Raw genomic sequence first — 26,545 nt, forward strand, 5'->3', positions numbered from 1 at the left:
CCATAGTTGTTTTCTACCCTTTTTCTTTTATATCTCCCTGTTAACGTTTAACAGCCAAGTCAGGTACCCCTGTAGAGACTATTTCCTTGGCTTATCGTTTAATTACCTAGTTAGGAATCCTATCAAGTTAGGGACCCCTATAGGGACCGTTTCCTTGGCTTAACGTTTAACTATGTAGGGACCATTTTATTGAGGAATGTCACCACCCCCTGACTCTTCCTTCTCCGGAGTGCAAGCTCTCCCTCTCCCCCTTACATCTTTCCTATAGGGACCATTTCCTTGGCTTAATGTTTAACTGCAAACCCTGGTGGCATAGTGGTTAAGTGCTACGGGTGCTAACCAAAGGGTCGGTCGTTTGAATCCACCAGGTGCTCCTTGGAAACTCTACAGGACAGTTCTTTGGGACCATTTTATTTGAGGAATGTCACCACCCCCTGCCTCTTCCTCCTCCTGAGTGCAAGCTCTTCCCCTCCCCCTCCCCCTTACACAGTCAGTACCCTTATGTGGGACTAAACACAGAAATAAATAACAACTAAGGTACAAGAAAAAAAAAAAATCAATGTATGTTCCATCATGTACAATTCCCCTTAATATAAATATAAAATTGTATATTTACTGTATAGATTGTCACTATGTAATTTTATCTTTATTTATTAGCATGTTAATAAAAATACTTAATGTTTATTACCAAGGATTAAAATATATAAACTACTTAAATTCTTAATACTTTTATTTTCCAATGTGATAAAACATATATATTATTTATAACACATGCTATGTTTTCAAAAAGTTCATAATATCTGTTTCTGAATCTAATTTTCATGGTAGAAAATTACTAAAGAAATATATACATATGACTTCATAATTTATAAGCTTCTCTAATGTATTTAAGAAGTTGTATATATACACAAACACCTGTAAAACAAATAGAATTATGAATTCAGGAAGCAGAATACAAAAAAATCTATATTATTTAAAAATATATTTGAAATATTCATCACATTTAAGATATATAAGTCAACAAAATAATTCCCAATACATTTTTAAAATATATTGTCGTGTACATATTATTCACTGACAAATGCAATAAAATAGAAATTAAATACAAAAATATAGCCAGTTCCTTTTCAACTGGGAATTAGAGAATGAATTTCCACATATATCCTCAATTCACGAGGAAATAAAAATGGAAAAATAAGCTATTTAAAACTGAATTATAATGTAAATGCTACTGTATTTTACGCAAATAAGGGATGTCTTCTACATTTGTTTGCCAATTGTATCCTCTCCCTGCAAGGCATTTTTGTAAGTGCTACTATGCCAATTTTTTTTAACATGTTGCTGTAAAAAAAAAAAAAAAATTAGCATAACACACTTACAAAATACCTCATGGGGAGAGGGTATGGTTGGCAAAGAAATGTAGAAGATGTGCGTTATTTGCGTAAAGATATGGTAGATATCAAAAAGTATAGGAAAGGACAGTACAGTTCTCAAAGAACAATATATAGGCTCAAAATCAGGAAGCTTGACAATATTAAACAAAAATGAAAGAAAAAACAACAAAACTAGTAAGAAAATATTACAGTTTACTAATAAAAATATGAATAGTTTATAAAATCAAATGATCGGCAATGTATGAGCTGTCTCAGACAATGCAGAATTTTGGGTGATATAGTCTCATTTTAGAAGGTAAGCAGTCCTTGATACTAAAATCAGACAAGGACAGACCCTGTTGGCTAGTGTTTAAGAGCTTGGCTGCTAACCAAAAAATCACCAGTTCAAATCCACCAGCTGCTCCTTGGAAACCCTATGGGGCAGTTCTACTCTGTCCAATAGGGCTCCTATAAGTCAGAATCAACTTGATGGCAACAGGTTATTTTATATATATATAAAAAAATATATATATATATATATATATGTATGATATCTGTCCATATAGATAAAACCCAACCCAAAATAGATATATATAGATATCTATACAGCTATAAATACATATATATAGATACATATATAGATTTAGAGAGAGTGTGTGTGTGTTGTTTGTGTGTTGTGTGTGTGCATTAAAAGCCATGTTTTATAAGAATAAGAAAGGATGAAGTTAAAATAGCTGTATCAGTTACTGATGCCACATTCATGCAACAAATCCTACAAATTCTTGGTGGCACACAAGAAGCGTTTCTTCTCAGATCTGCAGGTTGGCTGGGGATCAGCTGACTTAGAACAGGCTTAGCAGGGTGACTCTGCTTCATCCTGTGGTAACTAGTGTGAGTCTGCTCCTCATTGCAGGTCTGTAGATAAGCTGGTATGGTTCAGTTCCCTGATCTGCCATCCTCCTTGGAAAACATTCATTAGGGCATGTTTCTCTCAAGACAGAAGCAGAAACAGAAGCAGAAGCAGAAGCAGAAGCACAGAGAATAAATGAAAACACAAGACACTTCTTAAGATATCAACTCCAAACACTCACACAGTGACTTCTATGCACATGCTACTGGTCAAAATTCATATGCCCAGTTCGCAGTCAGGAGGTGTGGAAATACACTCCTCCAATAATGAGGCCATGGCAAAAGTGTAATTGAAGGGTGGATTGAAGATTCATGCCAACAATTCCATTGACTTCGAGTCTCATCATTAGAAAGCCTGTCAAAGGATTAGAATACACTAACAGATGGAGAAAGGAGCCCTGGTGGCACAGTGGTGAAAGCATTCAGACACTAACTGAAATGCTGGAGGTTTGAACCTGTTGAAAATGGTTCAATAATTGCCAAATCAAACAAGCGCAGCAGAAGCATTGCATAGCCACCAAATTTGTTGCCAGTCAGATTTTGACAGGAGTAGGAAAGAGTTGTGCCCCCCTCAAAGATGGCAGCCGACTGTGCCATTTTGAATATGTGCTGCTTTTCACAGTCCTGCCAATAATCCAATCTTCCACATGGATTCCAAAAGTTTCAGTAGCCTGGAGTGGGAGATGTGACAGTCTGTTGATTTATCAAGAATCAACATGTGAAAATCAAAAGTTTTCTTTCATGCAAAAAATTAGATGATTCCTTAGAAAATATAGTCTAAACACAATAAAAAAGAAAAAAAAATCTTTATAAAGAAAACTATAAAATTTAGAAAAGGTTATAGGCATCCTGGATGGGCTAGTAACCTAAAGGTTGGCATTTCAAACCTACCCAGCAGCCCTGTGGAAGAAAGGCTTGGTGAACTGCTCCCATAAAGATTACTACCAAGAATACTCTATGGAGTAGCTCTACTCTGTAATACATGCGTTGCCATGAGTCAGAATCGACTAAATGGAAGCAAGTTTGGTTTTGGTTTAATAATGGTCACACACAAACACATATAAGTTCGTATGTGATGAAAGTAACATTTCAAATGAGTGGGAAACCATGGACTATATAATAAATAGTAGTGGGCACAAATACAATGATTGATGGATGCTGACGTCAGACTCTGTGACAGATCGTTTAAGCTTCAGAGCTCCCTGTGGGGTTGAATGAGACTGTGGGGCCTGCAGCGTAGCTTGACTTCCTCCTCTGGAGATCCCTTCTTCTTTCCATTTTGTTAACAGGTGTTAATCCCTGATGAACATCTTGAACACTTACCTGACTCAGAGTCTGTTTCACTGAGAACTCATTCTATTACATGCCTACAGGCAAGACATACACCATATCGGGGATAAGACATATTTTCCCACCTTGAGGTCAAGAAATTTAGGAATGGCTTGGTCATTGAATAATTAGATATAAATTCTATATTTCACAAGCTAAATCACACAACTGTGAACCAAGATTGAAAATACTTGGTGTATAATTCTTTGTTTTCCTAAAAGTTCTCTTCCTTTAAAAAAAAAAATTGTGGTAAAATAGCGTATCTTTACACAAATAACACATATGTTCTACAATTATTTGCCAAACTTGCCATCCCCCACAAAGTTTTTCATAAGCACTATGCCATTTTTTTTTTTTTAACATGTTACTGTAAAAAAAAATGCAGTGTGCTAACAAAAATACTTCCTGGGAGAGGGCAGAGTTGGCAAACAACAGAATACATGTGTTATTTGCATAAAAATGCAGCACACACAACATAAAATTTGCCATTTTAATCATTTTCAAACTCATACTTTATGCAACCATCATCACTATAAGTTTCCAAAACTTTTTCATCACTGTGAACAGTACCCATCAAGCAATAATTCTCTATTCCTCCGTCCCCAGGTGATAGCGGCCAATCTAGTTTCTGTCTCTGTACATTTGTCTATTGTAGATATTTCATATAAATAGGATCACATAATATCTCTCCATTGTGTCTACCTTATTTTATTTAGCATAATGTTTTCAAGCTTCATTCATGTCAGTTGTCCACGATGAACAAAATATTACTGATATTAGGAAAATATTTTCAGTAATACGTATTTTACTTATATCAAAAGTTTTAGTTAGAATAGTTTGCATTATATAATAATCTGAACATTCTCTTGCCAAAATTTACTTAGAAAGAAAACAGAAAATCAATAAATACTTCAATTATGGACTAACTATATTATAAGTTCTATTGTTGGTCTGGTCTAGAATTTAAATGTTTCTAATTATCTAATTTATAATATTTTCCCACATTCATCTCCTCCACTTTAACAACAGAGGATGAAGGTCAAAAATAATTCAAGAGAGAGTTTTTTAATTAGCTTGAATAGTATGCAACTTGGTGCACTGACAACTCTCAGTTAAGAGAATTTAACAGGCTTCTTACAGGTCTCGTTATCTCTAGGAGTAAAATATCAGTATAATCTGTCATCTCCTATAGTAGTTCTTACCAGTCACTAATGCATTTAGTAGTTTGATATGCACTCCTTTTATCAATAATGTGTCTGGCATGACAGCCCAGCACGAAACTTGTTCATTCTTGGAGAAGTTCATGGCAGCTAACTTCGAGACACTACTGGTTCATACCAACCCTCTCTATGAAACAGCTCTGAATTTAGAATTATGCAGTCTGACTTTTTGTCCTGGCTCTTCCTCTTGCTAAACAATATGATCTGTGATTTACAGAATCTACATTTTATTTATATAAATCTGCCTGGTTCAAAAAAAGGATCCTTTGTGACACAGTGGTTAAACACTTGGCTGCTAACCAAAACTTTGGTGGTTCAAATCCACTAGCTGTTCTGTGGGAGAAAAATGTGGTAGTATGCTTCCGTAAAGGTTAAAAAAACAAACAAAAAACAACAAAAAAAAATTGCCCTCCAGTAGACTCAAAACAATTCTACAGGACAGAGTAAAACTGCCTCACAGGTTTTCCAAAGAGCGACTGGTAGGTTCACTCTGCCAACATTTTGGTTAGCATAGCAGCTGATCTCTTAACCACTGTGTCACCAGGGCTCCAACCTTGGAAACCATGCGGGGCAGTTCTACTCTGTCACATGTGGTCATTATGAGTCCGACAGCAATGGATTTGGTTTGGTTTTGGTGCTGAAAAGTACTTTCAGTGGCTTACAAAAATATATATAATAAAATAAGACAAACAATAGGTTAAAATAAAGCATGGTTACAATGATTACCTGAATTACCTTGAAAAACTACCAAGTCTATAATATATTGATTATATCAGTATCTATATCATAAAGTTGTGGCAGAGATTAAATGGACAAAAATACATTAAGAGCTCTCACAATTGTGTTCAATAAGAGTTAACTTCATTTTTTACTAGTTAAACTAAGCTATGTTTGGTTTTGAGCATTACGCTCTTTTAAGAAATATCTATATAAGATCAAATTGATGACAACAAATCAAGAGATTAGATAAGAACCTTAGGGGGCAGTGAGTTTATGTTAATGGGGGAGAAACAACTCAGAAAAGGAGGGTGAGAATGCTTGCACAACTCAAAGAATGTAATCGATGTCATTGAATGGTAGAATGGAAGCTGGTTAATTGGTGTATGTTTTGCTGTGTAGATTTTCAACACCACCACCAACAAATAATTTTTTTTTTAAAGTTAACTATCATGGCTATAAATTCATAAGGAGAAAGAGAATGACTCTTTTAAAGACTGTCAACTCTTCCTCTCCCAAATAATAAAAAAAAAAGCTAAGATAAAATAAAAGTAGAAGTGTAAATGAGATTAAAGGAAAATTCAATGCATTAAAAAATTTAATTTCATACTATATTATTAATGTATATGAAAAATGACATCATTGAATCTTTCTGTACCTTCTGTAAAAGTAGAAAACTGGAGAGGGTGATTTCTAAGCTCTCTGCTAAGTTTTTAGATCTATGCATGCACACACATACACACATTTTGTAGGATGATGTTAAAGTGTTAGAAAAGGGAATAGATCGCTACCCTTAAGATTAAATATAAAAGACCAGGACAGGAAAGACACTGATCCTTTCATTGAAATAAAAAATACATGTGTATATATGTGTGTGTGTGTATAATTTTTAATTCTTGTTTATTAAGCAGGGCAGTATGTATGTGAATATACATTTCACATTTCTGTAGTGTGAGAATGGTTGTGTGTCATGTTTTCCCTTTAACCTCCAAGTTGTGAATATGAAGATGGTGAGGAGGACCAAAAAAACAGAAAGGTATTTTGATCTTGCCCCAAAGTATACACACAACTTGGCACATGCAGCTGCGTGCCAAAGGCTTTTTAAAATCCTTTTTAAGAATTTGTGTTTCGGAAAATAAATTCTGCTTCCAGGAAAAACTTCGTGGAGCCTATTTTAAAATAAGCATCAGCTTTGTGGACACTTCTACCAGAGCCAAGAATCTTAAATCCCTGGTAGATGGCATCTTATGTTTCTGCTTTGATATTTCTAAAGGGCTTATACTTTGGGCTCAAACTCAGTTTGTATTTGTGCTGCTAGTAATTAAGATGTTGTGGTGTACCTCAAACTTTTGTCGTTCAACAAATGTCATTTAACAGAAGTAGAACATCTAGTTGAGGTAGAATATTTAATATGTATGTGTGTTTTTACATACATATACACCCTATACATATTCTATAAAAATAAGTGAACTATTGGAATTAAAAAAATGATCATTTTTGTTTGCAGCTTAACAGACACCAAATTCTGTCTAATAAAAATAAAATATATTGCCCTCACAATTAAGGAAGAAATGCATAACAGTAACAATAACCATGTATTTTCAGTATGTGTTCATACTCACCTGATCCCTGTGCTTCCCTCTACTTTTTGGTTTCCTCATTGGGGGATATGGCCACAAACAAACATATTTATGCTAACATCCTGAAAGCTCCCTTGCCAGGGAAGAAAGGGACTTGTACCATCAGCTCTAGTATGAAATATTCACAAGTAGGCCGGTGTACCAGCACTTGAGGGACTTTGTCCAACTTTGTGGGCAAATAACCTGCTACCAGATAATGGGAAGACTGTGCAGGAATGGCCATTTAGGGAGTCCTTTTTTTGAGCAGTATCTCCTGTTATATGACTACAGTGGTTGAACTAAATGCTTTTAGCCAGCAGGAAAGCAAATGAGTATCATGCTCATGAAATTTATTGTTCAAACTGGGACACTAACTGAAAATGAAAAGGGCTGCTATTTGAGAATGAGATTTTTGGCAAGTGTAAACTAAGACTATAGTAGACCAAGAGGAATGTATGGTTACCTTATAAAAGAAAGAGAAAAACAAAATTGCCATCAAGTCATTCCAATTCATGGCTACCCCACGTGTTACAGAGTAGAACAGAAAGAGACTAATAATGGTTTTGGGAAACTAAAGAAAATACATTCCATCTAAAGGGTTATTTACTTCAGCTGCAATTTTGACTCATTGTTCCTAGGTCTAATTTATCAAGAAAAACTGGAAATCTGATTTTTACTTAAACTTCCAATTATTGCCATTAACCAATTTCATTTCTTTCATCAGCACTGTACTGTGTTGACAAATCTGTATTCAGCCTGTGAGCAAGTGTTCTGTTTCTAATCTAATACATTAAGCAAGATTATTTGGACTCTTTTCTGCTCTACTAACAAAAGTATCTAATATCCTCAGTACTCCTGTCCATCTCTACCCTCCATACCTTTTGATTTAAATCATAATGTGCATGTAAATCATAGTGTGTATATATGAATCATTATGTGTACGTAAACTTATGTGACAGAAATTTATTTTATTTTGTTGTAATGCATTATGGTCTAAAATATAGGGATATTATATGTCTGGCATAAAGCAATTTTTCACTCTCGGGCAAGTAGCACTGAATACATACACTCAAATACATGGAGCTAAGCATGAGTGCATGCAGTGCAGGACAAGCAGTAGGTATGGTCTAAAAGGAAAGAAAATTGTTCCTGATTACAAAAATAGTGGGCCCAAGAATCCTAATTTTAGACTCCAATCTCACCCATCTCTGATGATATCATAACTGGAAATGTGTGGATGGAATGTTTAATGAAAGAGAGGAGACCTCAAAATATGCATAGTTTTCTAAGAAAATTATTTAACGTCTGAGCACTCTGAATAGCAAAGGCTCAGAGGAAATCTCTTTTTGCTCTATCTGAAAGCAGCCTCCCCAAGCAAGGTATTTCATACTTCAGTTAACTCTCATAATTTATCATTCCCAAATAATATGTCTGAATGACATACTATAAAATATTTTCGGAAGGGAAAAGCTAAGGGTCTATCGATGGATTATAGAGGAAATTGGAATTTGTTTAGCTTACAGTGTATAGTATCACCTACACGTTAGCTTTTGAATTATGTCCTCTCTATATATTTTGAAGCATGTTGTTTATATGTTTTCCAAAGAAACAATTATTGCTGGTTACAAAGGATCAGCCTAACCCACACTTGCAACTATAATGTGAAAATAGTATACAAAAAATAAAAACTACAGCCGCTCTTTCTATATTTGTAAAAGATTGTTAAAAATGATTACATATTTTACCCACATGACTTAGTATTTTAAGAAAGTTTATTTTTATGGCTGTGTATTTCACAGTGAAAAGTGGTTCTTTGTAATTTATTATATCTTTACAATTTTACTTGTATGCTATGTTCATGTAAAATACAAGAACTTAAAACTTAGTTTGTACTCACTTGTTGTAGACATACAGTATCTGGTCAGCTTTTCTAACCTATCTCTAACATGTAAATATTCAAGCAGTTTCATTTTCATTAAAAAAAAAAAAAATGTTCAATTACACATTGATTTTATAAATTGGGATCTTCTTATTTTTTTATGAAATAATTTGGGTAGAAGTAAGTTGTGTACACAGTTTAGGCTTTGTAGTGTCACACAGTTTTATTCTAATAATATTAATTACTTCGAAATATTAAGTAGGTGATGGAAAATGACTGATGTGCTAAAAGGTGCTCGACACCTGGCCTCTGTTCTTCAGTCTCAGCAAAGATTAAACCAAAAACCAGTTGCTGCTGACTTGATTCCAACTCAATGAGGCCCCATGTGTGTCAACAGAGAACTGTGCTCCATAGGGTTTTCGATGGCTGATTTTTTGGAAGTAGATTGCCAAGCCTTTCTCCTAAGGCCTCTCTGAGTAGACTTGAACCTCCAAAGTTTTGGTTAATGTGTCCCAACTGGATGGAGAAACAACTGAAAACCTAGACCAAAAAGGTTGATGCGGTTTTGAACAATGGGTATTTCAGTGGCAGCTAATGATGAACACAGACTGGATGGACCTCCCTAAATTTTGCAGTGTTGCAAACTTCAGGGCCTTTCACAACTCTGGTCATAGATTGGTAAGGAGCCCCAGTGTAGATGGAGGTAGAATAACGTTTCGGAGTCAGAAATAATTTCCTTAAACGACATAAAATAATGTAGCATTTCTTGCCCACCCAAGCTTGTGGAGTAAGTATCATAAAATTTCATGTACATGTTTTCCTCAGTTAAGGTATCTAACTTTTTTTTCAATGCTTCTAGTGTATTAAAAGGTATGAAGAAACTTTCTTTCATTTTTCCAAACAGAAGCTTTTTGAACTCCTCTAAGTTAAAAAATGCATAAAACACTCATGGATCAAGGTGCCCAAAAGAAAAGTAAATTTTTCAACAATTTTTTATTCATCTGAATATGTCATACTTTTACTTACTTTTTGTTGCTGTTGTTGGTAGCTAAAGTCAGCTCTTTTCTGCCAGAAAGAGATCTTTGTGAGGAATACTAGAACAAGGATGATAAAGTAAGAGTCATCTTTACTTTAGCATTCTCAAATTTGATTACTAACCATGTAAAATATAGTCTGCTCATTACTCAAGGTCACTTGCACTCCTCAGTGTGGTACCTGCCCTTATTCAATCCTTTGCATAGTAATTAAAAATGTCAATATGCTGAAGTAAGCTTTATTTCTAGCCAGAGGAAAAAAATACATGAATTCATTACCATTTATTTTAAAGTCAGTCTGGTTCTATATAAGGTAGCTAGATATGCTGTAGTTTTAAATTATTTAAAATAAGCTACAGAAATGTGAGCTAGGTAGCCTCAGGAGATAGTGGGGGAGAAGGAGTAGAAAACAGGGAATCGACAACATGCAAAGGGGGAAATTATACTGCAAATTCTTACTATACCATTCAAGGATCATTGTTAGGAAACAGATTAAGGATGTTCACTCTTATTACATGTACTCACATTTTACAAATGTCTTAGCATCATAAAGACAGGAAGATAAACAAAAGGCATATAAAAGGGAAAAAGTAGAGAGTTTTGTCATTTTTATTCCCAGATGACGTGATGGTTTGTTGAAAATCCTATGGCATTTATAAATTAAAAACTCCTAAAACTAAAACCTAAAGTAAGCAATGTCTCAGTACAGAAATTCAATGATATCATTTGTATTTTCATATGTAAGCAATGAATAATTGAAAATGAAAATAAAAAAAAGTATTTATACTAGAATAAGTGGACAGATCTAAGAAAACGCGCAAAACTCCCACAGTGAAACTAGGTGATATTTCTGAAAAAAAATTTAAAAGACCTTAATAAATAGAAAAATATTCTATGTTCCCAAATTGAAAAAATCAATATTGTTAGGCTGACCATTCTCCACAAATAGATGAATAAAATTAATGCAGTACCCAAAATAGGCACATCAACTCCATTTGGAAATGCTCAAAGTGATTATAAATTTTATATTCAAAATTACTAGAGTAGTTAATGTTGTATTGAAAAAGAAGAAAATAGTTGGAGGAATGAAGCTACTTAATTTTAAGATTTACCCTATAAAGGTACAGTACTTCAGTCTGATATTGTATGAGAATAGACAAATATATCAGTGGAACAGCAAAGAGAACCCGCAAATAGAATCTCCCATACGTTGTCAGTTATATTCAACAAAGATGCCAAAATAATTCAATGGGAAAAATTCAATGAGAAAATTCAATGAGAAGCGGTGCTGGAAGAAGTAGATATCACATAAGAAAAAGTAAACTTAGACCTCCTAGCTCACACAACTTACACACAATAATGTTTTAAGCTGTATCAAAGACCTAAAATTAAACATAAAACCATAAAACTTCTGGAAGAAAATACAGGAGACTATCTTTGTGGTCTTGGGTAGGCAAACATATTAGAAATTTGTAAGTTACATTTCATCAAATTAAAACTTCTATTTATAAGAAAACAGTCTTAAGAACATGAAGGCATAAACTGGGAGAAAATATTATATTCATATAATATATACAAACACCATACACACACATATATATAATACTTCTATTTGTCAAAGGATTTGTATCTAAAATATGTAATGGATTCTTACAAACTCAAAAGTAAAAGACAAACCACCCAATAAAAATGTACAAAGGTCTCTGTACGCACAGCTCAAAGAAAGGTATACATATAGCCAGAAAGTGCATGATATGATGCTTAAGATTATTAGTCGTCAATGAAATGAAATACCATTACATATCTAACACACAAACCGAAAAAAAAAAAAATCAAACCCCATTGCCATCGAGTCGATTCCAACTCATAGCGACCTTGAGGGACAGAATAGAACTGCCCCATAGGATTTCCAAGGAGTGGCTGGTGGATTCAAACTGCTGACCTTTTGGTTAGAAGTTATAGCTTTTAACCACTGCAGCACCAGGGCTCCATCATATCTACCCTGATAGCTACAATTGAGCAGGATTGCACATTCTAAATGTTGGCAAAGATACAGAGCAAGGAGAGCTCTCATACATTTCTGGTGGATGTGTAAAATGTCCCAACCACTTCCAAAAGTAGTTTGCCAGTTTCTTGTGAAGTCATACATAGATTTCCTTTGTGACCCAGCAATTCTTCTTCAAGTGCAGAATAGATAGATATTTCTCTTCCATCATGGTTGGGGCTTTGTGAGGTGAATGAAATGGAGAATGGAGGAAGCAAGAGAATTGAGGGCATTTAAAAGATAGTGTCTGCAATAATGAACCACGGAATGAAAGCTACAAAAAAAAAATATAAGTTAGTATAGTATATAGTGACTGCTGGTTTAACAGTTGTATGATTATTATTTTTTTATGATTATTATATTCAAAAGACTGAGAAGTGAATGAATCAATGGAATGGTAGTATTAGGGCAGGTAAACTATAATTCTAAGTTGTTGAGGTCAGAACATAGAATGCTTGTGGTCAAGATTAAGAATGTAAAGGAGATATTGGAGACAAGAAGGTTAGGATGTGATCAAGAGGTTGGGTAACTGAGGTGGAATAAAATAAAATATCATATGATGGGAGGACATCAGGGAGTCATACGGCTAAGGTTTTGGATGGATCTTCCAGCAGGAGCAAATTAACCAGTAAGCATGACATGCACCAGTTCACAGTAAGCAAAGGTAGGCATGAGCTTAATTGTATTTACTTACAACATATGTGCACTGCAGATTAGTGGGTAAGCACAAGTAAGTCCATGTGCACCTAGCTTTTTGGATAATCCATCCCTGGGTTCCACCTATGTTATAATCACTATGGATAAAGTTAATGAGTAGGGAGGAAAGGAAATGAATGAGCTCTGCGCTAAAATCATTCAGTAATAGAAGAAGAGTAGTAAAAAGGGGCAGAAATAAGTGATAGTAATAAAAGGGGTAATGGATCATAAAGTGCAAGGGCATGGAGTTTAAAAGAACTGCGTTTTCTTAAGAAGAAAAGCAGGTACCTTTCACAGCAGAGAGATCGAGTCCTATTTTGAGACCAAATGTATGTAAGCTGAGATGGGAACTAAAATGTCAGCCTTAGTCACTATTGTGAAGGCTGGAAGCATTGAAAGTGAATGGTATACTTTTGGTATGAGGTTTAAAGATTGAAATTTTCCTTGAATCTAAAAATAGCTTATTTTAATTAGCAAAATGCTTATATTTTGAGCATTGTGCTCTTTTTTTAAATTAACTTTTATTGTGCTATAAGTGAAAGTTTACAAATCAAGTTAGTCTCTCATACAAAAATTTATATACACTTTGCTATACACTCCTAATTGCTTTCCCCCTAATGAGACAGCACACTCCTTTCCTCCACTATCTATTTTCCTGTTTATTAGGCCAGCTTTTGCTCCCCTCTGCCCTGTCATCTCCTCTCCAGACAGGAGATGCCAACATAGTCTCATGTGTCTACTTGATCCAAGAAGCTCCTTCTTCACCAGTATCATTTTCTATCCCATTGCCCAGTCCAATCCCTGTCTGAAGAGTTGGCTTTGGGAATAGTTCCTGTCTTGGGCTAACAGGAGGTCTGGGGACCATGACCACTGGGGTCCTTCTAGTCTCAGTCTGACCATTAAGTCTGGTCTTTTTATGAGAATTTGGGGTCTGCATCCCACTGCTCTCCTGCTCCCTCAGGGATTCTCTGTTGTGTTCCCTGTCAGGGCAGTCATCGGTTGTGGCTGGGCACCATCTAGCTCTTCTGGTCTCAGGCTGATGTAGTCCCTGGTTTATGTCATCCTTTCTGTCTCTTGGGCTCATAATTACCTTGTGTCTTTGGTGTTCTTCGTTCTCCCTTGCTCCAGATAGGTTGAAACCAATTGATGCATCTTAGATGGCCGCTTGCTATCATTTAAGACCCCAGATGCCACTCTGCAAAGTGTGACCATTGTGCTCTTTTAAAGAATTATCTATGTGACATCAAATTGACTTAGCAACTAGAAAGGTTTGATGGAGAGCTTAGGGAGCAGTGAATTTAAAATAATGGTGCTGGAATACTGTGGAAAAGGATAGCGAGAGTGGTAACACAACTTGAAGAATGTAACCAATGTGATTGAATTATACATGTATAAATTGTTGAAATGGTACTTCTTTTATTGTGTATACTTTCACCAAAAAAAAAAAAAAATTAAAAACAAAAAAGTGAATAGGAAAGAAGTAAAATCAAATAGTCTTGTTTTCTGGGTTACACAGATGTTCAAATAAAGACAGTTCAAAGCCTAAGGTATATTTCAAACTCCTAACAAATAAAAGTGTGGAAGAGAAAAATTTAAATTAATTTTGAAAACTAATATTAATAACCCCCACATGTCTGTCAGGTTTAAACTGAGTTTCCAAACTAAGAAAAACCAGGAAGAGGAACCTGGCGCTCTGCTTCTGAAAAAAATTATCCAGTGAAAACCTTAAGAATAGCAGTGAAACATTGTCTAATGTAGTACAGGAAGATGACCCTCTCAGATTGGAAGTCACTCAAAATAAAACTGAGAAAGAGCTGCCTCCTAAAAGTAGAGTTGACCTTAATGATGTAGATGGAATCAGGCTTTCTGGGTTTTCATTTGCTGATATGGCACGGCTCAAGAAAGGAAGGCACAGCTACAAACATCCATTAATAATTGGAACATGAAGTGTACGAAATATAAATATAGGAAAATTGGAAATCACCAAAAATGAGATGGAACACATAAGCATCAACATCCTAGACATTAGTGAGCTAAAATTGACTGGTATTGGGCATTCTGAATCAGACAATCATATGGTCTACTATGCCAGGAATGACAAATTGAAGAGGAATGGTGTTACATTCATTGCTAAAAAGAACATTTCAAAATCTTTCCTGAAGTGCAACACTATCAATGATAGGATAATACCCATTTGCCTACAAAAAAAAAAAAGGAAGACCATTATTCTAATTTATGAATCCAACACTAAGGCCAAAGATGAAGAAATTGAAGATTTTTACCAACTTCGGCAATCTGAAATTGATCAAACATGCGATCAAGATGCATTGGTAATTACTGGTGATTGGAATGGGAAAGTTGGAAACAAAAAAAGAAGGATCAGTAGTTGGAAAACGTGGCCTTAGTGGTAGAAATAAAGCCAGAGATCACGTGATAGAATTTTGTAAGATCAACGACGCCTTCATTGCAAATAACTTTTTCAACAACATAAACAGCAACTATTCACGTCAGCCTTGCAGATGGAATGCACAGGAATCAAATCGACTACCCCTATGGAAACAGACGATGGAAAATCTCAACATCATCAATCACAACAAGGCCAGGGGCCAAGTGTGGAACAGATCATCAATTGCTCATATGCAAGTTCAAGTTGAAGCTAAAGAAAATTAGAACAAATCCATGAGAGCCAAAGTACAATCTTAAATACATCACACCTGAATTTAGAGACCATCTTAAGAATAGATTTGATGCATTGAACACTAATGACCAGACAAATTGTGAAATGACATCAAGGACATCATACATGAAGAAAGTAAGAGGTCATTAAAAAGACAGGAAAGAAAAAAAAAAAGACCAAAATGGATGTCAGAAGAGATTTTTAAAGTAGTTCTTGAATGTCGAGGAGCTAAAGTGAAAGGAAGAAAGGATGAAGTAAAAGGGCTGAACAGAAGATTTCAAAGGGTTCCTAAAGAAGACAAAGTATTATAATGACATGTGCAAAGACCTGAGGTTATAAAACCAAAAGGAAAGGACATGCTCAGCATTTCTCAAGCTCAAAAAACTAAAGAAAAACTTCAAGCCTCAAGTTGCAATAGTGAAGGATTCTATGGGCAAAATACTGAACAACATAAGAAGCATCAAAAGAAGATGGAAGGAATACACAGAGTCACCGTACCAAAAAGAATTGCTGATGTTCAACCATTTCAGGCGGTAGCACATAATCAAGAACCCATGGTACTTAAGGAAGAACTCCAAGCTGCACTGAAGACTGGCTAAAAACAAGGCTCTAGGAATTGATGGAATACTAATTGAGATGTCTCGACAAAGGGATGCAGCACTGGAAGTACTCTCCTGTCTATGCCAAGAAATTTGGAACACAACTACCTGGCCAACTGACTGGAAGAGATCCACATTTATGCAAATTCTAAAGGAAGGTGTCTTGGTCATCTAGGCCTGCTATAACAAAAATACCACAAATGGGTGGCTTTAACAGAGAGAAATTGATTCTCTCACAGTCTAGCAGACTACAAGTCCAAATTCAGGGCATGAGCTCCGGGGTAAGGCTTTCTCTGTCTGCCCTGGAAGAAGGTCCTTGTCACCAGTCTTCATCTGGTGTGGAAGCATATCAGCGCAGGGATCTCAGGTTCAAAGTATGCGCTCTGCTCCTGGCACTCCTTTCTTGTAGGAATGAGGTCCGCCTGTCTCTCTGCTTGCTTCTCTCTTTTATATCTCAAAAGAGATTGGCTTAAGACATTATCTAATCTTGTAGATCTCATCACTATAACTGCCGCTAATCCATTTTATTACATTGTAGTGATAGGATTTACAACACGTAGGGAAATCACATCAGAGGGTACAATGGTAGGCAATCATACAATACTGAGAATCATGACCTAGCCAAGCTGACAGATTTTTTGGGGGGGCGGGGGGTAAAATTCAATCCATAACAAAAGGTGATCCAACCCAATGTGGAAATCACTGAACAATATCATTAATATCACATGCAAGTAAAATTTTGCTGAAGATCATTCAAAAGCAGTTGCAGCAGTACATCAACAGGGAACTTCCAGAAATTCAATCCAGATTCAGAAAAGGATGTGGAACCAGAGATACCATTGCTGATGTCAGATGGATCCTCGTTGAAAGCACAGAATACCAAAAGATATTTACCTGTGTTTTATTGATTATGGAAAGGTATTCGATCATGTGGATCTTAAGAAATTATGGGTAATGTTGTGTGAAGAATGGGAATTCCAGAACACTAAATAGTGCTCATGAGGAGCCAGTACATAGACCAAGAGGAAGCTGTTACAACAGAACAAGGGAATACTGCCTGGTGTAATATCAGGAAAGGTATGTGTCAGGGCTGTATCCTTTCACCTTACTTATTCAGTTTGTATGCTTAGAGAATTATCTGAGAAACTAGACTGTATGAAGAAGTAGGCAGCATCAGGATGGAGGAAGGCTCACTAACAACCTTCGATATGCAGATGACACATTGCTTAAAAAACAAAGTGGATTTGAAGCACTTACTGGTGAAGATCAAGGACTGCACCTTTCAATGTGGATTACACCTCAACATGAAGAAAACAAGAATCCTCACAACTGGACCAATTAGGAAAATCATGATAAAAGATAAAAGATTGAAGCTGTCAAGGATTTCATTTATCTGGATCCTCAATCAACGCCCATGGTAGCAGCAGTCAAGAAACCAAAGAACTCATTGCATTGGGCAAATCTGCAGCAAAAGACTTCTTTAAAGTATCAAAAAGCAAAGATGTCACTTTAAGGACTCAGGTGCACCTGACCTAAACCATGGTGTTTTTAATTGCCTCATATGCATGCAAAAGCTGGACAATGAATAAAGAAGACCAAAGGAGAATGGGCACCTTTGAAATATGGTGTTGGGAAAGAATGTTTGATATATCATGAACTGCCAATAAAACAAACAGATCTGTCTTGGAAGAAGTACAACCAGAATGGTCCTTAGAACCAAGGATGGCAAGACTTTGTCTCACATACTTTGCTTTTTTTTTTTTATGTAATTTTTATTGCGCTTTAAGTGAAAGTTTACAAATCAAGTCAGTCTCTCACACAAAAACTTATATACACCTTGCTACATACTCTCAATTGCTCTCCCCCTAATGAGACAGCCCGTTTCCTCCCTCCACTCTCTCTTTTTGTGTCCATTTCACCAGCTTCTAACCCCCTCTACCTCTCTCCAGGCAGGAGATGCCAACATAGTCTCAAGTGTCCACCTGATCCAAGAAGCTCACTCCTCGCCATCATCCCTCTCCAACCCATTGTCTCTCACATATTTTGGACATGTTATCAGGAGAGTTCAGTCCCTGGAGAAAGACATCATGGTTGGTAAAATAGAGGATCAGTGAGAGAGAGGAAGGCCCTCAATGAGATGAATTGACACGGTGGCTGCAACACTGGCTCAAACACAGCAAGATTATGAGGATGGTACAGGAATGGGCAGTGTTTCCTTCAGTTGTACGTAGGGTTGCTATGAGTGGGAACTTACTCAAAGGCATCTAACAACAACATCTAAGTGAGTATGTCTGTGAAATACATTTTAATTTATCACAGGCATATTAAGTCTTACCTTTGAATTCAGAGTATGGAACTGCAGTGAATTTTTTAAAAAAGTTTCAGTACTACTGGCAGAAGAAAAATGACCAAAAGATTATTCAAATTATATAATAAATGAAAGCTTGTTAATGCATTTAATTTCTACAAAATAACGCTTAAGGAAACATCCCCCCTATAATCAACATTAAGTAAAATTATGTCGTCTTTTTTTTTCTATGACTTTAAATTGATATTATGATTTACAAACTCAACTCATGTGAAAGAGTAGCAGTGAAATTTATATTGGCAAATGGTACAAGGAAAGAGAAGAATGCATAGCAAAAAATTGTGATTTTAGTGGCTTAGAATATTCTTGGTAACATTCAACAAAACTTTAATATTCGCATAGCTGTCAGAACTCACTGAAATTTCAAAAAAGTTTTAATATTTCTCTTTGTGGGAACTGCCCTATTGTGACATAATACTTTGTCTTAGTCTAATTCCTTCTTTTGTGCTGTGAGTGATTTAAAGTCTGAAAAATCTGAATTAAACATTCAAATAAAATCCTGTGTATGAAAATACTTGGAACTGAAAAAAAAAACTTGTCATACAATGACATATTATATAATACATGAAACCTCAGTTTGGGCTTTTTATTTTACAGTTGCTTTTGAGTGTTGTAAGTTAGCAGTTTGTTCAGTACCAGTGCCTTGATTAGAAACCTTCAGAAACAAAGCTAAGTTTTCCAAAATTGGCTCTGTATATACCATTTCATATTTCTTTTGCTATAATGATGTGTCTACTAATTTAATCTGTTGATCACACAAAAAAAAAACTTCCATTTCAGTTTTTTAATTGTATTTTTAAATATTACACATTTAAATGTAGAAAAACAGAGAAATAATTTTTAAAGCATATTTATACCTATCATGGTTAAAGTTGTATGTCAACTCAGCTGGACCATGATTCTCAGTGGTTTGGCAGTTATGTAATGATGTGATCATCCCCCATTTTAATGATCTGATGTAGTCATCCTCCATGATGTGATCTGATGTGACCAGCCAATCAATTGTAAAGAGAGATTCCTTGGGGATGTGGCCTGCATCCAACTTATATGGATGTCTGTCAAATCTTGCTTGCTTGCTTGCTCTGGATCCTGCATCTGGCTTGTCATCATCTGACTTCTGGCTCTTGGGAGTTGAGGCAGCAACCTGCCATCTGACCTGCTGATTCTGAGATTCTCCAGCTTCTGCAGCCCTGTGATCCAGCAGTCAATTGTCTGATGTGATTCACCAGCTTCCACAACCCTGTGGGCCAGCAGGCTATCATCTGGCTTGATGATTTGGGTTTATCAGCATCTGCAACCAAATAGCCCAGGCTGACACCTGACCCACAGATTTGGGATTTGCCAATGCCCACAACCATGTAAGCAATTTCCTTGAGATAAATTCTCTTTATATATGTGGAGAACCCAGTCTAAAGACAATACATAACCAAGATTAAATATTTTAATGTATTGACTCTAAATTTCTTCTTATGTGAAAATATGTATATATGGTTACTGATATAACTAAGTTCCCACTGGCAACTATTTGCACTCCCACCCCAGAAATAACTATACTTTTTAAGTTACTGTATATAATTCTAAGCATGTTTTTTTCTAATTTAAAAACACATACCCACCTGCCACACTCTCCCCCTCTGACCCCCTTACATATATGATTGTGGCTGTGTTTACAAATACATATATAGTATCATACTTTATAATTTTTGTAACTTTTTTCAATTAACATAACAGTTTTAACATTTATTCATTTTAATACACTTAGATCTAGTTCATTAATTTAAATGTTATAGAGTATTTACTTTATAAAGAAATTACAGTTTTTCCATTCCACTACTAAGGGGCACTAAAGTGTTTCCATGTTTTCATCATCATTAACTGAACTATGATGTAGATCCTGGTATGTAACTCTTTGTTCACATCAGTGAGTTTCTCTAGCTGAGACATCTAGAAGTGGAACTCTAGGATGTGTGCATCTTCAGCTTTACCAGGTACTACCCAATTGTTCTTCAAAATGTTAATAACTTTTGCTTCCACCAGCAGTAGATTTCAGGCTTCAAATTTAAAGAATGTGAAATTCTTCATGTTTAATTGATTACCAGTTGCTGCCAACTCAATCATCTTTTTATCTCTGTCTCCTAATAAGTATGAAATTTTTTCTTTTTTGAGGGGAAGAAGTTGTATAGCTCCAGTAAAATAAATCTTAGACTAGATTAATATTTATCTTTCATGCTTATCTTATAGCAGTTTATTTGAGGAATTATATCTTCTATTAAATCTGATACATTTTATTAATTATTGCTTCAAGTATCACTGCTTCTCGCCTCCTAGAACTCTTTTCATTCTATTCATCATGTCTTTTAGGCTTCTCTTTATTTAAATTTCCTTAGATCTACCTTCTAGTTCACTAACATTGTCTATCTAACCTGTGTTTAATCTATGGATTAAAATTCTGTTGCAATGACTCAATTATTCTTAATTTCTAGACTTTCTTCAAACTTGTCTTTATAATTTCATAGTTGTTCTTTATTTATGATTTTAATTTTTTATATTTAATTATTTAAATATATTATTTTATATTCTCTATAAGATCGTCCTATTTTAATGAAATTTTATGGTTTTAAATTTCCTGTTTGTTTTGTCTGCTGATTCTAATGGCAAATCTTTACTCATATATTTTAGAGTTTGAAAGATTGTGAGTTCATCAAATTCTGCTCAGCTTTATATAAGCTTGTTTCCTTCAGGAGTTGTATCTGGCAGATGGCCAAGTTTATCATAGCCTGAGACCACTTTTATGAACATTTACCAATTTCTCATTTTGAGAACCACATAAAAATAAATATAAAGATTCTGACCTCAGGCCCACTAGACAGACCTTTTTCCCTCCCACATCCCAGGCAGACATAGAAGAGCATCCTTGCCATTTCTCCATGTCAGGTGGATCCTGGTTTCTAAGACGTCTGTATTTACGGCTGTTAAAGTTTCTGCCTTTAAATAAGGATCTCAGTTCCAGTTCTCACCCTGAATGGACTCAGGGATAATAATCTTGTGCCTGCATGGGTGTAAAATTCCAAGCTTATGATCTACTGTCATGGATTGAATTATGTTCCCCCCAAAATATGTGTATCAACTTGGTTATGTCATGATTCCCAGTATTCTGTGGTTGTCCTCCATTTTGAGATTGTAATTTTTTTTTTAATTTTATGTCAAAGAGGATTAGGGTGGGATTGTAACACCCTTACCAGGTCACATCCCTGATCCAAGGTAAAGGGAGTTTCCCGGGGGTTTGGCCTGAACCACCTTTTATCTCTCAAGAGATAAAAGGAAAGGGAAGTTAACAGAGAGGGAGAACCTCATAACGCCAAGAAAGCCTTCCAGGAGCAGAGTGCATCTTTTGGACCTGAGGTTCCTGCACTGAGATGCTCCCAGGCCAAGGGAAGATGGATGACAAGGACCTTCCTCCTGAGCCGACAGAGAGAGAAAGTTTTCCTCTGGCGCTGATGCCCTGAATTTGGACTTCTAGCCTACTAGACTCTATGAAAATAAATTTCTCTTTGTTAAAGCCATCCACTTGTGGTATTTCTGTTACAGCAGCACTAGACGACTAAGACGTCTACCAAGCATGACAAGCACTTAAACATATGTGTTCCTATTCCATACACGCAAACACATAGATATATATGCACCTAGGGCAGTTAGAGTTTTATCTTCTAGCTGTGAAAATAATTCTTTGTTTCTTACATCTGGATATACCACTTTGTTTCTTATGAGTGTGATTTGATATATTTTAGCCAATATTTCTAGAAGTTTTAGTGGAACCGTTTCTAGGTTAATTAGTTTCTTTTATATTTTTAAAGTACATTTAAAGTAGTATAAGCTTTAATACTTCTGTATTACTACATCAAAAGCTTGTATTTAGACTTATGAATGTTAAATTCAAACGAGGTACTATCTTAGGTGTAATGATTCTTCCAGGTTTTGCTGATACTTAAATTCTACTTTCTTTACTTTGTTTACCAGTAGACACTCTTGGTCTCGACTTCTGGATGTAATGTCATTTATTCTCTTACATCATTAAAAAAGGTTTAATATTATTGTTGGTTGATGTGTCCTAAAGTCCATTTAGGGCAGTGTATGGAATTTGAACTACTAAAATATTTGTTATTGCAAATTGTGAAATTATGCCTTTTCACTAGTTAAGTAATTTAAAGTATCTTCAAGAAATTGGCTAAATTTTGGATTGATAAACTAGAGAACACAATAACATTGCGCCTAATCTACTTGGTTAGCTGTCAATAAAACTGATGCTTCTATTAGAGTTACTTGGGATGTGGATGTCATATTTCTATCAATGTCTTCACTTGCTAAACTCAACTCTGATTTTTCTTCTTTTAGTTTAAAGATTCAGAGTAACTATATTTTGCTTACATTTAATGATTTTTGCTTGTATTTAATGATTTATATACTGTGTATGTGCTCTTTAGTTGACATCCCAGACTATATCTATATGCCTTCCATAAGTATTCCCCTTTTTGGTTAGGAATTTCTAAAAAGAAAACAAGTGCTATTATGTGATATATCTCCTTTGTTTACATAGGGATTACTTTGCTTTATTGCTTTTATGAACTATTACTTCAAGCAGATGTATTATAAAATTAAATTTTCAAAATGCCCATAGGCATCCCGGTGCTACAAAGCAGATTAAGTAGTGGCATCTCAGTACTCTCAGACTGACTGATGAGACTAATAGAAAATTAAACAACCAGTAGGGTTTGCTCTATGCAATTTCAAAGGGAAAACTTTCAGAAAAGTCAACAACAGAGACAGAATTTTGATAGTCAACCAATGTATTTTTCCCTGATATGTGATGTATTCACTTACGTTTAGAATACTTTTATTATATATATGTATACATACACATAGATGCACACTTACAGGCACATGCATTATCATGCCTGCACCGTAGTTCCTAAATACCTAGATGTTGGTATTTTTCTAGGGAAGTGAGTAAAGGAAAATGTTCTTCAGAGCCTCTTCTATTTGAACTTTTAGTCTAATATGTGTTATATATAAGATGTATAAGTTAATATATGTTATTTTCCAAGAGTTCATATCTACATGGACAGTACCTTTTTTTGCTAGTTTTGCATATCTCTTGTCCATATTAACAGTTTATATCTCTTATGGACACACCTATACCCCATCATCTGGTACTCTTTTTAGTCAGCCTTTGAAGAATTATAGGTAAGTTTTCCAAACAGTATTCTATATGAAAGGATATTCTTTCATTAGCGACTCTGCTGACTTAATTTTTTCAGCTGGTCTTTAGACAGTAAAATTTATTCTCATAGAACCTGAAAGCATTTCCCTTGAGAACGGGAACCAGACAAGGATGCCCTTTATCACCGCTCTTATTCAACATCGTACTTGAAGTCCTAGCCAGGGCAATTAGGCTAGACAAAGAAATAAAGGGTATCCGGATTGGCAAGGAGGAAGTAAAGTTATCACTATTTGCAGATGACATGATCTTATACACAGAAAACCCTAAGGAATCCTCCAGAAAACTACTGAAACTAATAGAAGAGTTTGGCAGAGTCTCAGGTTATAAAATAAACATACAAAAATCACTTGTATTCCTCTACATCAAAAAAAAGAAAACCGAAGAGGAAATAACCAAATCAATACCATTCACAGTAGCCCCCAAGAAGATAAAATACTTAGGAATAAATCTTACCAAGGATGTAAAAGACCTATACAAAGAAAACTACAAAGCTCTACTACAAGAAATTCAAAAGGACATACTTAAGTGGAAAAACATACCTTGCTCATGGATAGGAAGACTTAACATAGTAAAAATGTCTATTCTACCAAAAGCCATCTATACATATAACGCACTTCCAATCCAAATTCCAATGTCATATTTTAAGGGGATAGAGAAACAAATTACCAATTTCATATGGAAGGGAAAGAAGCCCCGGATAAGCAAAGCATTAATGAAAAAGAAGAAGAAAGTGGGAGGCCTCACTCTACCTGATTTCAGAACCTATTATACAGCCACAGTAGTCAAAACAGCCTGGTACTGGTACAACAACAGGCACATAGACCAATGGGACAGAATTGAGAACCCAGATATAAATCCATCCATGTATGAGCAGCTGATACTTGACAAAAGACCAGTGTCAGTTAATTGGGGAAAAGATAGTCTTTTTAACAAATGGTGCTGGCATAACTGGATATCCATTTGCAAAAGAATGAAACAGGACCCATACCTCACACAATGCATGAAAACTCCAAGTGGATCAAAGACCTAAACATAAAGACTAAAACGATAAAGATCACAGAAGAAAAAATAGGGACAACCCTAGGAGCCCTAATAGAGGGCATAAACAGAATACAAAACATTACCAAAAATGATGAAGAGAAACCCGATAACTGGGAGCTCCTAAAAATCAAACACCTATGCTCATCTAAAGACTTCACCAAAAGAGTAAAAAGACCACCTACAGACTGGGAAAGAATTTTCAGCTATGACATCTCAGACCAGCGCCTGATCTCTAAAATCTACATGATTCTGTCAAAACTCAACTACAAAAAGACAAACAACCCAATCAAGAAGTGGGTAAAGGATATGAACACACATTTCACTAAAGAAGATATTCAGGCAGCCAACAGATACATGAGAAAATGCTCTCGATCATTAGCCATTAGAGAAATGCAAATTAAAACTACGATGAGATTCCATCTCACACCAACAAGGCTGGCATTAATCCAAAACACACAAAATAATAAATGTCGGAGAGGCTGCGGAGAGATTGGAACTCTTATACACTGCTGGTGGGAATGTAAAATGGTACAACCACTTTGGAAATCTATCTGGCGTTATCTTAAACAGTTAGAAATAGAACTACCATACAACCCAGAAATCCCTCTCCTCGGAATATACCCTAGAGATACAAGAGCCTTCACACAAACAGATATATTCACACCCATGTTTACTGCAGCTCTGTTTACAATAGCAAAAAGCTGGAAGCAACCAAGGTGTCCATCAACGGATGAATGGGTAAATAAATTGTGGTATATTCACACAATGGAATACTACTCATCGATAAAGAACAGTCATGAATCTGTGAAACATTTCACAACATGGAGGAACCTGGAAGGCATTATGCTGAAGGAAATGAGTCAGAGGCAAAAGGACAAATATTGTATAAGACCACTATTATAAGATCTTGAGAAATAGTGAAAACTGAGAAGAACACATACTTTTGTGGATACGAAGGGGGGAGGGAGGGAGGGAGGGAGAGGGGTTTTTTATTGATTAATCAGTAGATGAGAACTGCTTTGGGTGAAGGGAAAGACAACACTCAATACATGGAAGGTCAGCTCAATTGGACTGGACCAAAAGCAAAGAAGTTTCTGGGATAAAATGAATGCTTCAAAGGTCAGCGGAGCAGGGGCGGGGGTCTGGGGAACATGGTTTGCAGGGACTTCGAAGTCAATTGGCAAAATAATTCTATTATGAAAACATTCTGCATCCCACTTTGAAATGTGGCGTCTGGGGTCTTAAATGCTAACAAGCGGCCATCTAAGATGCATCAATTGGTCTCAACCCACCTGGAGCAAAGGAAAATGAAGAACACCAAGGTCCCACGACAACTAAGAGCCCAAGAGACAGAAAGGGCCACATGAACCAGAGACCTACATCATCCTGAGACCAGAAGAACTAGTTGGTGCCCGGCCACAATCGATGACTGCCCTGACAGGGAGCACAACAGAGAACTCCTGAGGGAACAGGAGATCAGTGGGATCCAGACCCCAAATTGTCTGACTGCGACTAGAGGAATCCCGGCGGCTATGCTCCCAGACCTTCTGTTGGCACAGGACAGGAACCATCCCCGAAGACAACTCATCAGACATGAAAGGGACTGGTCAGCGGGTGGGAGAGAGATGCTGATGAAGAGTGAGCTAATTATATCAGGTGGACACTTGAGAGTGTGTTGGCAACTCTTGTCTGGAGGGGGGATGGGAGGATAGAGAGAGAGGGAAGCTGGCAAAATTGTCACGAAAGGAGAGACTGAAAGGGC

Source organism: Elephas maximus, chromosome 6 (genome assembly GCF_024166365.1).
Source record: "Elephas maximus indicus isolate mEleMax1 chromosome 6, mEleMax1 primary haplotype, whole genome shotgun sequence".
Taxonomy (NCBI): domain Eukaryota; kingdom Metazoa; phylum Chordata; class Mammalia; order Proboscidea; family Elephantidae; genus Elephas; species Elephas maximus.